Below are 15,096 nucleotides of genomic sequence, written 5' to 3' on the forward strand. Positions count from 1 at the left end.
TGACATGTCGTGAGTTTAACTAACGTAGCTCTGCTCTAACGTAGCATCTTCTTCAATCAGGAGAGTTTAGAGCGGCGGGAATCATAAAGTGAGAAGGCTGACTCTAAAATAGTGAAACGTGTGTCATTGTTCTGTCTGTCTTCGGTGCGTGATGCACATAAGAGCTGCGTGTGTACGCGACAGCGCTCTCTCTTTAAAACAGGGAGAGATCAGGTGGAGGAGACTGACTGAGCCAGTGAAAGAGAGGGAGAATTCAGACCACAATGTCTTACACAGTGCCCGTGATAGATGAAGTATTAAGACATATCCACTCGCACGAGCGCGACCACATGAAATTTTTACTCGCACACGCTGAAAAAATGCTAACAAGTTAGCCACAACTTCGCTCTCGTCTTCTGCAATTTCTCTCACCGCCCTTACCACTCTGCCCACTGTTCGGACTTCACGAAGGCCTATGCTCTTCTGTTTTTGTCCCGCCCCCCCAAAAATCAAATCGTGATTGGTCAATTTTCCTGTCTCTCTCCAAACCAAAACACAGCCTGGCCTTCGTGAAGTCCTAACCACTTAACGAGCCAGCAAACCGGGCTCCGATAGAGATAACATGTTTTAAGACAGTAACCCTTTCATTGCTGAAGTGAACTTTGCAGTACACTTAATTTCAAAACTTATATGATGTATTAAATGTATTTTATTCAACTAAACGAGAAATTATATATATTTATATGGATATATGATACGTATATTTTTTGGTCCAGATTTTTCAAGGCCTTCTTTGAAGGCCTAGAAGTCCCTGAAGGTTCCCCACTGGAGAACATGAATGTTTCCATGTGTGAGAATGAGCAGCAGTGTTTCACTCCAGGAGCCACCTCTGTCTGACCCACTGTAGAAGCTCCACTGAAACTACGACAGTCAGTGACAGAGAGGTCGAGCTCTACTGAGGCCACGCCAACATATTAGTACAGCGGACCCGATCCTTCTTGTGTCGTGTGTAAAAAGGAGTAAAAATGAACATCTTCATATTTTCACAAACACTGAACTGAAATTCTCAGTTTATACCTCATAAACAGGAACGGGAGTGCAGTTCACTACCTGGGGCAGCAAACAGGCAGCAGGAGGTGAGAGATGAGAGATGCTGAGCACTGTGATTTAGACGTCAGATCTACTGTGGCACTCTGCGTGCATTCAGCCTGGCTCATCATGCGGACATTCACACAATACGGCCAGCAGCAGCAGTGAGACCAGTGGTGGCTTTGGTCCTGCTTTATAGGGTAATTTTAGTGACAAGACACTGCTTTTTGAGCTGACTCTGTGTCTGTGGCGCTATAGTGGAATACACAGATTCCTGTATGTATGATCTAGCTCATGTTCTTCAGTGTGAACACAACTTTTATTGAATTTATCAAAATGTTGTTTTTATTAATTTAATTATGAATCTTTTGGGGTTCCATACAACTCAGATTGCACTGCTGCTCATTCTCACACAGGGAAACATTCATGTTTCCTCCTGTTGTCTGCTACAGAAAGAACAAACCACGTGACATCTTTTTATAAAGAGTCAGGTTCACAGAAACACCTCACTCTGTTCTCAAAGATCAGGGATTAGGTTCTGTAATCTGAAGCTTTCTCAGTCGTGTCCTGACAGGAAGTCTCTGCAGGTTCCTGCTCTGTGATTGGAGCTGACCTCTGCTTTCTGCTCGTAGCTCACACTGAGCTCATGTTCTCTTCATGTTTCTAGACTCTGACTGTTCAGTGGAGAGAGCGTGACCGAGTCCTTAGATTGATGATGATGGTGATGATGATGATGATGATGATGATGATGATGAAGTGAGGGAGGATCAGCTGCAGTGTCTCTCTTTGGGTTTCTTCTACATGTGAAGGAGGAAGTCAGTCTGAATTCATCTGGTGAGTATTTTCTTCTTTCTGTCAAAAATCAAACTGAAAGTTTTCTCATGTTTTCATTTTGAACAGAACTGAACCAGAAGCTGATCCAGATCAACTCTGGACTCATTAAGAGGAACAGAACGAATGTGGCTCCACCTGGTGGTTGGATCTAAAAAAAGACACAGTGTCAGAGAGCAGTGTGTGTGTGTGTGTGTGTGTGTGTGTGTGTGTGTGTGTGTGTGTGTGTGTGTGTGTGTGTGTGTGCTGTGAAGCTTATTGTAATGAATGAACATGTTGTTGTGTTTGTGTGAAGGTGGGGGCTCTGCTATGGATCAGAGTGAGGACAGAGAGGAGGGAGCCCCTCCCTCTAAAACCCTCCCTCTGTGTGGGGACCATGAGAGCCAGACCAGAGCTCAGAGGTGAGACCAGGATCTCTTTTCTCACTCATTCATTCATTTAAATAAATTGTCTTTTATCAGTATTTTTAGGTTGACTTTGAATGCATGTTGTATTGTACACGCACTGATGCTCTGCACAAACAAAGTTCCTAACGGATAAATAAAGTTCTTTTGAAGTTGAAGTTAAGCCGCGTTTCCACCAAGCAGACTGGTTCGATTCGTCTCGGTACGGTGAACATTTTGTGGCTGACTTATCCTGAGGCAGATCCCCAAATAACCAAGTCCCACTTCTTGGGACCCTTTTGTATGGGGGCCAGACTGAACCAATTCGCTCTCAAAAGGTGGAGCAACAACACTGCAGACCGTTGACTTGTCGAAAGAATCGACCTGTTGCCATGCGACAGTGGCTGTATTTCTTCTGGTGGTACACAGACTTCTCTGAAACAAAGCTTGATTGTTCTTTGCAGTGGGGAACCTTCAGGGACTTCCTTCAGAGAAGGCCTTGAAAAATCTGGACCAAAAAATATACGTATCATATATCCATATAAATATATATAATTTCTCGTTTAGTTGAATAAAATACATTTAATACATCATATAAGTTTTGAAATTAAGTATACTGCAAAGTTCACTTCAGCAATGAAAGGGTTACTGTCTTAAAACATGTTATCTCTATCGGAGCCCGGTTTGCTGGCTCGTTAAGTGGTTAGGACTTCACGAAGGCCAGGCTGTTTTGGTTTGGAGAGAGACAGGAAAATTGACCAATCACGATTTGATTTTTGGGGGGGCGGGACAAAAACAGAAGAGCATAGGCCTTCGTGAAGTCCGAACAGTGGGCAGAGTGGTAAGGGCGGTGAGAGAAATTGCAGAAGACGAGAGCGAAGTTGTGGCTAACTTGTTAGCATTTTTTCAGCGTGTGCGAGTAAAAATTTCATGTGGTCGCGCTCGTGCGAGTGGATATGTCTTAATACTTCATCTATCACGGGCACTGTGTAAGACATTGTGGTCTGAATTATTCCTCTCTTTCACTGGCTCAGTCAGTCTTCTCCACCTGAACTCTCCCTGTTTTAAAGAGAGAGCGCTGTCGCGTACACACGCAGCTCTTATGTGCATCACGCACCGAAGACAGACAGAACAATGACACACGTTTCACTATTTTAGAGTCAGCCTTCTCACTTTATGATTCCCGTCGCTCTAAACTCTCCTGATTGAAGAAGATGCTACGTTAGAGCAGAGCTTGGTTAGTTTAACTCACGACATGTCATGTCAACACCATAACAGAGAGATAGAAAACAGCTAAGGCTCTGAGAAACTCTTCATCAACAAGTGCAGCACAGTTATCTGTCTCCGTCTCTGAGGTCTCCTGCAGCGTCTTTGGATCAAACCAACTAAGAGAGAGGGGGTGGATGGTTTCTGAGTTTTCGATATAACGCCCAAGTACGGGACTTGATTCACTTTCAAAAAATATTTGCGATCCAAGGAGCATACTCAAAGTTGGGGGACAATCAGGAGAAATCACAAGCCAGGAGAACAGCCAGAGAAGGGGTTTAAAAAATGGGAGACTCCCTCCTTATTCAGGAGTGTTAGCAGCCTGCCAGTACTCTCCATGGGTAAAAGTAACGAGTTTATGTTTGACACAGATTGACAAAGATAAAAACTAAAGACATTTTCTTCATCATTTTAGGTTATTTTAGTAAGTTTTGTAAACCCACTTAATAATGTTAGTCATTGTTTTATGTAAAGCCTCTTTTTTATATTTATTTTATTTATTCAATGAAAATGTTTTTTGTTTTTTCCACGATGATTTCTTTTCTGGGCTGAGGGCTGAGGTGAAGGCCCAGCTGTATTACTCACGGTTCGCCACTGGCAGACTCCTTGACCCATTCATTTCAATGGAGAATTCCTTAATGGTACATCATTCAAAAAAAAAAAAATGCAATTTTTACAGGAAAGGGTCCGTAGTTTTAAACAGATTTTTTCCTGTTTTCTTATAGATAAAAAAATGCTAGTAGATTTACAGATATTTCAATAATTTCACACAGTGAAATAAAAACAAACAAATTTGACTGTTTTTAACCCTTAATTTCAAAGTAGTTTTCATTTTTTTGTCATAGTATTCAAAACTGTAAAATTACAGAAAATATATGTAAAATGATATCCTGGATGTTTATTTTTTAAGCTATTATGCCATCACTCAGAGTTTTTCTCATTAGCTCACTGAAAGACATTCTCTGGACCCAGGTATGTTTCTGATGAAATGTCCTTTAACCGGACAAGCATCTGATCCTCCAGGATATAGATTAAAGTCGTCTGTTATACTCCTACCTGGCTTCAGGTCAACTTTAGCACTTTGACCAACAGGCTGTTCTTACAGGTATCAGTTATCAATCAGAGGCCAGTAAAGGTCATGAATCAGTTTGAATAACCTCACATCCACATGCAGCAGTCAGAATAAAGTGGTGTGCTACTCAGCTTGCTTCTTTGAATGAAACCACAGCACCCACCAGTGAATCAACTCTGAAACTACACCCTCTAGATCACACTTTTTCAAAGTCTTGTAAGCTCCAGCTTATTGCTCCAGATCAACCTCTGACTGAAACATTTTAAAAGTTGTATAATACAAACATGGGGAAAGTGAATAAAAGATGGTAAGAGAAATTTCTTCTGAGGTTTGGAGAGTAACACAAGAGCCAAGCACAGTGTTTTGGCCTCCCTTTTCAGGAGGAGGAGTAACGGTTTCTACATCTTTGTTTTTAAAAATCTCTGGTCCTGCCTGAACAATCTTGAACTAGCATCAACTGATCTCATTTTGTAGACTCTTTGAGCTTCATCTTCATGCAAATAAAGTTTATAAATGTAGCTGAGGTACAAACTTATCAGAGGAGTAAATTCACATCGGGTTCTAAGAAATGAAAAAAAAAGTTTTTCCTTCTTGGGAAGTCTTTTTCAGACATATTTAGATATTCAGGACCAAACTTTCACCCCATGGCTCAGACATCCCAGGGCATCTTGATCTGAGGTCTGTCGATCCTCCTCTGAGGAGAGGGAGAAAAGAGAAATGTACAGCCAAGGAGACCCACCAGAGTTATTTCAGAAAATCTTGACAAACTTTTCAAAATCCTGGGAAGTTTTGTATCTCTTTTTGAGGTGAAAAACTAATCAACCTTTTTTGAATCATTAATCATTGGGCACACTGCAAAAGTCAATAAGTACAAGACCCTGTACCATGGAGCACAGACCACCAGTCAGTGCCACAGGGCTCAGACAACCTGTGCGTGATGGTCTGCAAATGGAGTTCAACAACTGCTTCAGATGTTCAATACTTAATAACCCACTGCTGTGTCAATGTTGCAGGAAGAAACAACACCCCACCCTCCGTGTGCCCCTAGCTGAGCCCCAAGCCTCCACATTCACTGGAGATGGCTCCAGTGGTTAATACATGAGAAAGAGACCACACAAGGTCATATCAAGCACAAGTGAAACAGGGCAGTTTCATGTCTGTATGTAGCACAGAGTGAGAATGTTACAGCAGCACAGGCAGTGTTCCTCATCATACATTTCCTCACTCAAACACTGTCCGTGCTTTAAACCATGTGCCCCATGTTTGACTTGTTACAGAGTGCCACCCTGGATGCCCTCTATATGAGGAGTCAGAGAGGGAAATGGAGTTCAAGCAGCTAACAACAAAGTACTTAAAGTTGAAAATAAAAATCTACAGTGAGAATGAGCAGAGTGAGTAATCACATAAACTGCACTGAAAGTCATTAAGATACAAGCATTACTGATGTGTAGATGTTCTTCTTTCTAACAGGATCCAGTGAATGACTGAATAAATGTGTTAACCAAAACACCGGCCTCTGTGTGTACTTCAAGGGTGCCTTGTTGGCATGAAACACTAAATTTACACTCAACAGATATAAACACAACACTTTTGTTTTTGCTCCCATTTTTCATGAGATGGACTCAAAGATCTAAAATTCATTCCAGATAAACAATATCACCATTTCTTTCAAATGTCGTTCACAAATCTGTCTAAATGTGTGATAGTGAGCACTTTTTCTGCTTTGCTGAGATAATCCATCTCACCTCTGTTTGATCCACACCAGGGTTCGTTTGTGTCTATCCACACCTGCATGATAAGTCTGCACCAGCGTGGGAAACAACCCCTGGTCCATTTAAAGTGGTCCAAACAGTCCAGGTCTGAATACACCCTAAGGTACACCTGTGCACTTATCATGGTGTCTTAGACTGTGGTGTCTTCTGAGGCCTATAGCACGAAGCGCGGTCAACTTATCCATGGTAACTCACATCTATCCAGGACTGAGTAACCGTAACAATGGCAATCTGGATAATTGATAGCACGACGCAAGTTATCAACACGGTAACTCAACCCAGGATTGTCTCATCAAGAGCCGTGAAGGCAGCTGACCAATCACAATCATGAGCGACTAAGAAAGAGCTCCGTACTTCACTGCTGAAGAGCAATAGAAAATAGAAAATAGAAAATAGAAAATACTTTATTTATCCCTGAGGGGAAATTCAGGAGTCACCGCAGCATTTAAGAAAACAAAAGAAAGAAAGAGTATAGGAAGTGCAAAAAGGTCCATAAGAAATTAGATGACGACATCCCGTCCACCACTCTCCAGCCCAGCCAGTCTCCACCTCCACAGGGTCCAGGACTGAGCCTCCCCAGCAGCCTGTTCAGTCTCTGTCTCCTGGATCCTGTCTGCTCACAGCAGGTGAAGCTCCTCCAATGTGGGGCCGGCGTCCGATGTCAGCTCCGTCAGCCACGTCCGTGAACAGCACGATGCCGCTGGGTTAGCACAGCTAGCTCGTCCATCCCCCGGGGCTAGGTCCCACGTTCCCAACGATGGATGGAAGGACAGGTCCACGTCGTCACCTCCCAGCTCACATTCGAGAACCAGCACGTTGTCCTCACATCCTCCTCCTCAGCTCGAGGGAAATCATCAAGCCTTACACTAGTTAGCATTGACATGATACAGGCTGCTTACAGCTAATTTCGCATGTAAACAATGCAGCCATGGTTACATGTAATATCTCCAGACAAACACAGGAGAAAAGTAGTAAAATAATACCGTCGAAGCCACAAAAAGTTTGGTGTCCATGACCAACAATGAGCCATACAAAGTGATGATCCACTCCAAATACAAAGATGACGAAAAAGAGACAAAAAAATTACAAGAAACTGACAAGGAGAGAGCTGCTGCAACAGGCAGCTACTTGGGCAGCGCCTAGCAACGGAATGATAATGGAGCAATAGCTGATAATGCAGCAATACGAGGAGGAGAGAAGCAATAACTCGATAAGGGGGGACACGGTAGCAGCGGCCAACCGCAGGCAAAATGCATGGCAACACAAAGCGGACTGTGTTAATACGTTAGTTACTCATCAGTGGCTCAGTATGATAGTGATCACACTTCTAACTCTCATAAAATAATAAATGCTACTGTGCAAATGACTTGCATTTATTCCAATTATGTCATTCTCCCAGATGTAATCCTTCTGGAGTCAGAAGAACATGGGAGCAGATAAAAAACAAATACAAGAACATCATCACGTCTGGTAAGTCTGTTTCAAGCAGTGGCACTTGCTCTAAGACTACAAGGGAAGTTCAGCTTCCTCTAAAATGTCCCCAAAAAAGTGGTGATATGTACTGCTGTGTGTACATTTCATTGACAAAATATGAGCTAGGATGCCGGAAACTTGCTCAGCCGCTCTGCATCCCCAACAGAGTACATGTAGCTGCCCGGGGCAAAGACTCGCAGGGCGATGCACAATGTCTGTGGGACAGTCAGTGCACCGCCCCTGCGGGTTGCACGGGTTGCACGGGCAATGTACGGCTCTAATATTTCACAGAGGTAGCGTAGTCCAGGCCGTCAGAACCTCTCATACAGTGAATTGTTGCTTTGATCAAGTGGATCTGATCGATCTTTAAACACCCTTTCTCTTTGTAAAGCTCGTCTTACAAATTGTGCGCCTCTGTCCACCGGGTTTGGAAGAAAAGGGCAGGCCGTTGTTTCTGAGAAGCCGATTGGCCACTGGGAGGGGCTTTTTAAAGGATCAGATTCAACCTCCAGCTTATCCTGCTCCAGAGCAGGATAGCCGTTCAGAGTAGGTCACCATGGTGATCTACTCTGATAAAAAAGGATCCAGCTTCGTGCTGTCGGTAATCAAGAGAAAACCCTGAAGTTATCTCGCTAAGACACTAATCCTGCTTCGTGATATTGGCCTCTGGTGTCTGATGAGCATCTTGATGTGGCACACCTGTGAGGTGGGATGGATTATCTCAACAAAGCAGAAGTGCTCACTATCACACATTTAGACAGATTTGTGAACAATGTTTGAGAGAAATGGTAATATTGTGTATCTGGAATGGATTTTAGATCTTCACATCCATCTCATAGCAGAAACAAAAGTGTTGGGTTTATATTTTTGTTGAGTGTATATCACCAAAGTAAGACAGAGTATATGACAATACGGCAGTTTGTACAGGATATCAGATGGGTATTGTTGATACCAGCCTGAATTTCACTCAGTATCGGTTCAGAAAGGAAACCAGTGGTATCGAACATCACTACCATTAAGCTGACTTTATCTACGCTCTCTTGACAGAGAAGCTACCTCGACTACAACTTGCAGGTCATGATGGTCAACTTAGTTAAATGAAAAAAAAATCAAAATCAGCCCGTACTTCAACTTCCTTTTATTTTATCTATATTCACGAAAGGAAAATAATGGCAAAAAAAAGTTTTTCATTGTTTTGTTTTTCATTCATAATTGAATACTACTTGTACCAGTGATACATCGATCAGGCTGCCCTCACACTGTCTTCAGAAATTTTCACCCAAGTGTACTGTGTCTCTGTGGGTGAGGCTTTCACCAAACATCTGTCAAGACATTTTCTGAGCCTCCAGCAGACAGAGAGGAGGCTGATAGTGGATGAGGTTCCTCTGTCAACAGACAGATGTGTGCTGCAGTTCCAGTCTCCACTGCTGATCTGCTGTAATCTGTCATTAAGCCTTTTAAAAAGCTCAACACTCTCCAACCTCAAGTTAAAGACGTACACATTGGGTGCATCACTGATGGTTGCTTCTTTTACCTGTGTCCTATACACATGAGGTCAAAGGTCAGGCCCACAGTCTGTGTGGACTCATGAAAACACTCAGTGATGAAGATTCCTGCTTTTGACACAGCTGAGCTGCACGTTGATGCACGTTGATGCTGGAACAGAGTGAAGCTGCAGTGAGGACTTTCTGTCACCAGAGGGCGCCAGTGATCATCAGATCCTCTCCTGAAAGCTGAAGCATGAGACAATAAACTGAACAATGTGAAGAGACAAGTCCATGTTCAAATTCTGTTTCTTGTAATAAAAGCAAAGAATCAAAGTGTCTGTTCACCAAATGTTCCTCTCTTTAGAGACGAGTTGGAGCTACAGGACACAGACAACCTCTGTTCCTCTCCCCCTCTCCTCCCCCATTCATTGACTCCATCAGGAAGAACCAGACAAATCCAAACCTCTTCAAGTTTTGGAGTGGACTTGATGTTGATGGTTTTTTGTTCAGTCTTTGTTATATCAGGGAAATATGGAGCAGGAGCACATTTATAGACACAGACAGCTCAGTGATGACACATTAGATATGACACCACTGATCTTTAAAAGTGTTCAACCTGTTCTATCACATTCTGACCAGTGACAGTAAATTAATTCAGCACTGAATTTACAGCAAAGGATCATTGATCAGTTTAAACTGATATAATTTACTAAAGAAGAAATATTACTGTCCATACAGATTTTATAGAATTTGTGAGATACAACCCCCTCCCCAAAAGACTCACCTTTAACGGGTCCATTAATTGCGGTGCACAGCAACATCTCACACACAAAGGTGCTGCTCTGAAAGCAGGGCATCATGCAGTTACTTTACCAAGGCATGCTGCCGTGATTATACACTGCTCCCTGCTGCTCACAGAGGCATGGTGCACAAGGTGTAAAGACCACCTGCTGATTTAATTTCCCCGAAGTGCAATGTTCCTGTGTGGGATAGAAGCTGCAATTTGTGAATAATATAAAGTCTTATTAAAGTAATCTAAAGCAGGAGGGTGCAAAAAAATCAAACTAAATGGAGCCACTTAATGGCTTTAAAGTCATAGAATAGAACAGAAAAGAAAATACTTTATTTATCCCGAGGAGAAATTCAGGACACACAGCAGCAATCAAGAAAAAAAAAGTAAGAAAGTGTATAGAAAGTGCAAAAAGGTCATACATGACGACATCCCGTCCACCACTCTCCAGCCCAGCCAGTCTCCACCTCCACAGGGTCCAGGACTGAGCCTCCCCAGCAGTCTGTTCAGTCTCTGTCTCCTGGATCCTGTCTGCTCACAGCAGGCGAAGCTCCTCCAATGTGGTGCCAGAGTCCGATGTCAGCTCCGTCAGCTACGTCTGTGAACAGCACGATGCCACTCTGCCCTCCAGCAGCCCCTCTGCCGCTGGGCCAGCACGGCTAGCTCGTCCATCCCACTAGAGATAGATCCCACATTCCCAACAACGATGGATGGAGGGACAGGTCCACGTCGTCACCTCCCAGCTCACACCTGAGAACCAGCACCTCCTCACCTCCTCCTCACCTCGAGGGAAATCATCAAGCCCTACACTAATAAGCAAAAAAAAAACAAAAAACAAAAAAAAAAACGTGTGCTTTTTAATTTCTTATCACTTGTTATACATTCAGGAACATCTAAAGTCTGAATAAGTGACTTGTACAGGCATTTTATCTTTTCAATGACTCTTTATCCTCTGCTTTTTTTCTGTTGAGTTATTAATAGAGGAGCTGGTTTTGGCCACAATAACAATAAACTAAGCCCTGATGTAAAGGTGTTTTTTTTTTTTTTTTTTAGATTAAATTAAATTAAAAATGGGATTAAAGAACTGAATTTGTAAAAACAACAACAACAGCCTGTTATAATTAAATCTTTGATTTCTATTTGTTTTTGTTCATCAGTTTGGTCTTAAGTTACATTTTTAATGTCTGTTTTCCTGTTAGCCTTAAGCCGCGTTTCCACCATGCAGTCCGGTTCAGTTCAGTACGGTTTGGCACAATTTGGTACCGTTAAGCCTGGTTGCGTTGGCGTTACCACAGCAAACTGTGCCCTCCCGTGGTAGGTGGCGTGTGAAATAGGCTTGTCACGATACTGGATTTCTAACTTCGATACAATATTTTGAAAAATATTGATTTTCGATACGATTTTCGATACCACGCAACCACAGGGATTTTCAGTGCAAAAACTTCTCTTTTTATTCAACGAACAGTACAGGACAGTAGACAGAAATGACAGCAGACAAAAACATGCTAAAGTTTACTTGAACTAGATTTACAACCTTGTTAAATGTAGGCTAAATGACCTCTGTTTACACTTAAATCAAGACTACATAAATGTTTAACCCCATTATCAGGTATTCAGTTCTAAAACGGTTGTGCTCCTTTAATATGAAAATATGCAGACAATTAAGACAAAGTAATTTAAAGAGAAGTTTATTATTGCATTGAATGAAATTTGTTATGCTTGAAAAACTAGCAAGAAAAAAATGTCTGCTTAGATATTTATTTACAACAGTAATTTTTCAGTAGTAAAGTAAGTACCATACTTTCTGGACTATGTCACTTCATAGTATAATTATACATTTTTTTAAAGTCGTATCAATCAAAAGAAAAAATGCGTCATGAAGACGAAAACAGCAGATAGGCTACAAGTCACGCTGGACCATACGTTTCATTTATTCAGAATGATTTGGTTTGTTTACAGCATTTCCGGAGTGAACTTTTTTCATATAACTTTGATAAATGTTTGTTAATTAGGAGGCTCAAATATTGTTCTTACAGCTCCTCGTATCTATGATCAGTTTCTCTTCTCTCCATGCGCTCCTCTCCTCTCCTCTCCCCCTCCCCTGCTCTAGGTGAGTGTTGCTGTTGAAATCGGTGCAGTGTGAGATTAAATGAGCTCCATCCGATGAACGTCCTCACTTTTAAAAAGTTACAGGAGTTTTGGCGCCAGATTGTGACATAAACCCCGGAATCTGTTTACAATAGAGAGCCAAAAAAACGTGAGTGAAGTTTGAAATCACGTTATCGGGCGCTAAACACCGGGAGCTGTCAGGCTGTCCGAGACAGAGGCTGGAGACGAGCGCGTCCAGTGAGCAAACACTGTGTGCAGGCAGTGCTCATGGGAGTTGTAGTGCGTCTCATATTGCAATGGGTTTAGTATTTCAGATGCCATTTCAGAAAACTACAATTAGCTAAATCATTCAACCCGCCAAAGTGGCTCGAAGGAGTGACGGTGTTACCCGCTACAGCTGGAATTCAGTGTAAGCTAGCGTCTTTCTCTCTCTCAACTGCGAGGCAGGACTCAGGGAGGGAGGGGCTGCATGCACTCAGTGTGCGCTGTGTGTGTTTGTTTTGACGCCAGCACATGTTTAACCAGGGAAAGATGTTGAGTAACCATCTATCGATACTGGGGGAACTGTATATTGAATCGTTTGCTAAATTTCAGGATCGATATTTAACGATAAAATGATACTTTTGACAACACTAGTGTGAAACGCGTTTGCTGCGTTTTAGGAAACGCCGTAAAATGCGTGCTGTGCTGAGACAAACCGAACTGAAGAGCTTGGTGGAAATGGGGCCTAAGTTTCTTAAGATTTGTGTGTTGTGTATTTGGGTCCTTTGTTTACAGTTCACTATGGAGTCATTTGGTTCTTTTCTTCATGCTGTGCTGAAGTGTATCATGTCACCTTATAAACAAACCCAGAGCTTCCCAGAGAGGTGTTTGGTCAGTAACTATAGAATAGGGTGACCATATTTTGATTTCCAAAAAAGAGGACAACGGCACTGGCCTCGAGGCACAAATTCAGACAGGCTTCTTATATTCTTAATATTTTCACTGCCCCTTGGTTACTCCCGTCTGTGGAAACACCACAGTACTGGATTTTTTTGAGTGCTTCATGAATGACTTCAACAGATTGGGGGGCTATAACACCTAAAGATGGGTACCGAATCAGGTACTTCAAAAGTTACCGACTGAATTCTGTCAAAAGTACCGATTACCGATTCATGTAAAATCAAAAGGTACCACGTTTAGGTACCTGAACACATCCTTGTGACTGTGAGGAAGTGAAAGAATAGTCGATTTTCCATGATGGACATAAACACAGCATTGCAAGGGTTTATACTGAAGGATAAATATGTTAAATTGAAAAAAACAAATATATAATATTGTTAAAGAAATTGATATTTTTTACCACATAACTACAAAAAAGTGCTGAAAAATTTCTACCGTTGAGTACCGGTACCGATTGCCAGGTACCGGGCATTGGTACCGTATCGGTTCAAATGTGAAAGGTACCCATCCCTAATAACACCATTGACAATGGCTTCAGTCTTGGTGCGAGCACTACTAAACTTTTTAGCAATGTTAGAATCAGGAAAAGTCTTTTTTTAGCAAGGCACTGGTGCAATCCATGGACCTGTAGCTGTTGAGGTGTTTTACAGTATGAAATGCCATTGCACCCTCCGCTGCATTTACAGCAACCTCTGTTTGCCCAGGTCTAACAAAGAACTCAGTCAACTTTGCAGAAGAACTCTCACCTCGCTCAGCTTTTTTGTGTTTTTCGGTGTCCATGTGAGCTTTGAGATCTCCAGCACCTTTATTGGACACTGAGACATATGTGCCAGCTTTGCACACGGTACACTCCGCCTCCCACTTGTCCCGACCAGAACGGTATGTCGAAATTTTTTTTTGCAGTTCATCTGTGAAGCTGCACTTACACTTAGGCATCTTCCATGCAATACAGCTCCGCTGTCTTCTCCGCTCTCCGTCTATGTCTCTCTCTCTCGCCTTCTCTCTGATCCTCTCACTCTCTATGTGTGTGTGCACGCGCAGAGCAGACCTGCCCACAAGGCAGCCTCTCGATAAGTGATGTCCATTATAGTGTTGTTTGCAAGCGCCGGTCAATTCACGGACTGGTGTAATGGTCCTATGAAAATCAGTGAATACCGGACATTTTCGTGAATTTATTAAACCAGCCCGGACACCCCGGACAGGACGTAAAAAGTGGACATGTCCGGGCAAAAGAGGATGCTTGGTCACCCTACTATAGAAGGACATTAAGATTAGAAGTTAGAAAGACAGATAGAGAGAGGGAAACAGGAGCCCTGTGTGTCAGTTTCCCCCCAGCAGTCTAAACCTATAGCAGCATGACAACTGTTGAGAAATTGATAGGAAAATAACTTAAAAACAATATCCTGAAAGGAATTCTTAAATTAATAAACCCCAGGGTCTCCTGGAGACATTTTAGTGCGAGTTTTTGTACTTCCGCATTAAAAAGCGGCATTTGAACGTGACGTCACAGTCAGGAGTCCCGCTGCTTCTGCCTCTGTTTAACACTAATAAACATGGATCAGACTGTCACTCCTGTCAATGAGGAGGAAGGAAATCTGTATTCCTATCCATATGATGGTCCTCAGGGTTATAATTGTGAGCCTGTTAGGAAAGATGGAGAGAGAGAAAAAAAAAAGCATGTATAAGAGCTGATCATACAGCGACGTGCTTTGAGCCGTCCTGATAAAGCCCATAGAGAGAAAGACAGAGAGGTCTATCAGAGGTCTATCCACTGATCCAGAGTCAGAAAACCAAGACTTGGCTACGCTGCTTAGCTCACATTTCCGTCAGTTTGAATCTTGGGGAGCATCTCTGGCAGTCCTTGTTTACGTTTGTCACCGGCCCGGCAGCCGGGCTAGGGGCT

Source organism: Halichoeres trimaculatus, unplaced genomic scaffold, assembly GCF_033239565.1.
Source record: "Halichoeres trimaculatus isolate MK-OKI-2021-1 unplaced genomic scaffold, fHalTri1.1 fHalTri1_scaffold_5, whole genome shotgun sequence".
NCBI classification, from domain to species: Eukaryota; Metazoa; Chordata; class Actinopteri; order Labriformes; family Labridae; genus Halichoeres; species Halichoeres trimaculatus.